Genomic DNA, 3,075 nt, shown 5'->3' with positions numbered 1-3,075 from the left:
TTATGTTATTTTAGTGATTGCTTTAGGGTGTATTGTGTGTATCTTTAATTTATCATTAACTTATTACTGTCTACCTGCAAGTGATAATGTGCTGCTTTATTTATAGGGTAGGAATGCACAGCAGAGTGCTTTCAGCTTCCCCCTCCTGACTTTTGTCCTATTGCTGTCATATAATTCACTTTTACATGTGTCATAAGTCGCATATTCTATTGTTTTAAGCAGTCAATAATTTTAAAAGGGATTTGAATAAAAATTATTTTCTATTTATCCAGACATTTACCACTTCCAATATCATTTATTTCTTTGTCTAGATTCTGATTTCCATCTGGTATCATCTTTCTTCTGCCCAAAGAAATTATTTTAGACACTTATTGTTGTGTAGGTCTGCTGCTGATGAATTCTTTCACCTTCTGTCTGTCTAAAAGGTCTTTATTTTCCTGTCTTCCTGAAGGATATTTTTGCTAGGCCAAGATTTCCAGTATCAGTTTTTTCTTTCCTGTATTTTAAAGATGTTGTTCATCTCTTTTCCTGCTTGCATTGTTTTCAACAAGTGATCTGCTGTCATCCCTATTTTTGTTTTTCTGTACAAATGTATCTTTTTTATTGGCTTCTTTTAAAATTTTCTCTTTATCTTGCTACATGCGGTTAAAAATATTTTTTTGGAGTTTCATTTTAGTTTCTTTTTGTGTCTTCAAGTTCACTATCATTTTATTTGCAATGCCTAAACATCAGTTCACCCAGGCCATTGCTTTCTTTTGTTTTGTTTGGTTTTGGCATAAAGACAAACTTTATTGAGCCCCTCAGCACTAGTTCTCTTTCTCCTGTACAGCCCTGGTTCCCCGGAGACGTCCAGTTGGACAGGCAGCAATGAGACCCACTCTGTGGCCAGCAGAGACATCTCTGTGGATGGTGGAAGGCTTGCCAATGTGCTGGTGGTTTCCACCTCCAAAAGGATTCTCCACAGGGTTCATGGCCACACCCTGTACTCGTGGCCAGCAGTTCCTCTTTGCCTTATATTTGTCGTAGGCCCGGCCAGCCTTCAAGATGGGTTTGTCAATTCGGCCACCTCCAGCCATCACACCAAGCACAGCTCTGTTGGCTGAGGAGACAGATAACTTTCTTGGAGCCAGAGGGCAGCTTCACACGGGTCTTCCTGGTCTCAGGGATTGGGAGATAACGGTGGCATCGTTCCCTGATGCCTGGGCCGGCTTGCCGCGATCTCCAGGCTTCTCTTCCAGGCAGCACACGATCGTACCCGCAGGCATAGTGCCCACAGGGAGCACACTGCCAATGTCGAGCTGGGCCTTCTTGCTGAAATACACACACTGGCCCGTGTGAATGCCCTTGGCGGCGATGAACAGCTCCGTCTGCTTCTTAAACCTGTACGGAACCCGGAAGCCCACTTTGGCGAGGGGTGCGCCGTGGCCCGGATAGTGGATGACATCCTTCATGATGCTCTTGTGTAGCCGTGCGGTTCAGCGAAATCCTTGACGTGCAGTCCCGCAGCGCCCTCACGGTGCTTCACGTGCGCGTGGAACACAGACCCGGTGCCCTTCCTCTGTCCACGGATCACGTGGCCCATGAGGACAGGTCCTGCTCACGAGCGTGGCCTAAAGAGGAAACGCGGCATCTGTGAGCTGCCTTATCTTCCGGGGTGGGGCCTGCATTTTTTTAAATCTTATATTTGGTAGTTTTGATTTTTATAAGTTTGATTTGGATATTTTAATATCAATAACCTCTCTTTAATTTATTGTCTGTCTTCTAGCTTCTTAAATATGTGGAATACAGTTGTCATAACCATTTTAATGGTCTTATTTACTAATTCTATCATCAGTGTTGTTTCTGGGTTTTTAGTTAATTTATTTTTATCTTTTTTTAATTATACTTTAAGTTCTGGGGTACATGTGCAGAATGTGCAGGTTTGTTACATAGCTATACACCTGTGGTGGTGGTTTGCTGCATCTGTCATCCCATCATCTACATTAGGTATTTCTCCTAATGCTATCCCTCCTGTAGCCTCCCATCCCCTGACAGGCCCTGGTGTGTGATGTTCCCCTTCCTGTGTCCATGTGTTCTCAATGTTCAACTCCCACTTAGGAATGAGAACATGCGGTGCTTGGTATTCTATTCTTGTGTTAGTTTGCTGAGAATGATGGTTTCCAGCTTCATCCATGTCCCTGCAAAGGACATGAACTCATTTTTTATGGCTGCATAGTATTCCCTGGTGTATATGTGCCACATTTTCTTTATCCAATCTATCGTCGATGGGCATTTGGGTTGATTCCAGGTCTTTGCTACTGTGAACAGTGCTTCAATAAACATGTGTACATGTGTCGTTATAATAGAATGATTTATAATCCTTTGGGTATATACCCAGTAATGAGATTGCTGAGTCAAATGGTATTTCAATTTATTAATCCTTGAGGAATCACCACACTGTCTTCCACAATGGTTGAACTAATTTACACTCTCACCAACAGTATAAAAGCATTTCTGCTTTTCCACATCCTCTCCAGCATCTGTTGTCTCCAGAATTTTTAATGATCGCCATTCTAACTGGCGTGAGATGATATCTCATTGTGGTTTTGATTTGCATTTCTCTAATTTCCAGTGATGATGAGCTTTTTTTCATTTGTTTGTTGGCTGCATAAATGTCTTCTTCTGAGAAGTGTCGGTTTATATTCTTCTCCCACTTTTTGATGGGGTTGGTTTTTTCTTGTAAATTTGTGTAAGTTCTTTGTAGATTCTGGATACTAGCCCTTTGCTGGATGGAGAGATTGCAAAAATTTTCTCTCATTGTTTAGGTTGTCTGTTCACTCTGATGATAATTTCTTTGGCTGTGCAGAAGCTCTGGAGTTTAATTAGATCCCATTTGTCTATTTTGGCTTTTGTTGCCATTACTTTTGGTGTTTTAGTCGTGAAGTCTTTGCCCATGCCTATGTCCTGAAGGGTATTGCCTAGTTTTTCTTCTAGGGTTTTTATGGTTTTAGGTCTTACGTTTAAATCTTTAATCCATCTTGAGTTAATTTTTGTATAAAGTGTATGGAAGGGATCCAGTTTGTTTTCTGCACATGG

At 41.6% G+C, this 3,075-nt stretch overlaps 1 pseudogene; it reads right to left on the bottom strand.

Moving 5' to 3' along the window:
- Positions 1 to 768: 768 nt before the first annotated feature.
- On the bottom strand, positions 769 to 1,636 carry LOC116556639 (annotated as a pseudogene).
- Between the last annotated feature and the right edge of the window lie 1,439 nt (positions 1,637 to 3,075).

Source organism: Sapajus apella, unplaced genomic scaffold (assembly GCF_009761245.1).
Source record: "Sapajus apella isolate SASKATOON/1434 unplaced genomic scaffold, GSC_monkey_1.0 scaffold2, whole genome shotgun sequence".
Lineage (NCBI taxonomy): Eukaryota > Metazoa > Chordata > Mammalia > Primates > Cebidae > Sapajus > Sapajus apella.
The sequence above is the reverse complement of the archived record's forward strand: the minus strand, read 5'-3'. Positions and strand labels throughout refer to the sequence as shown.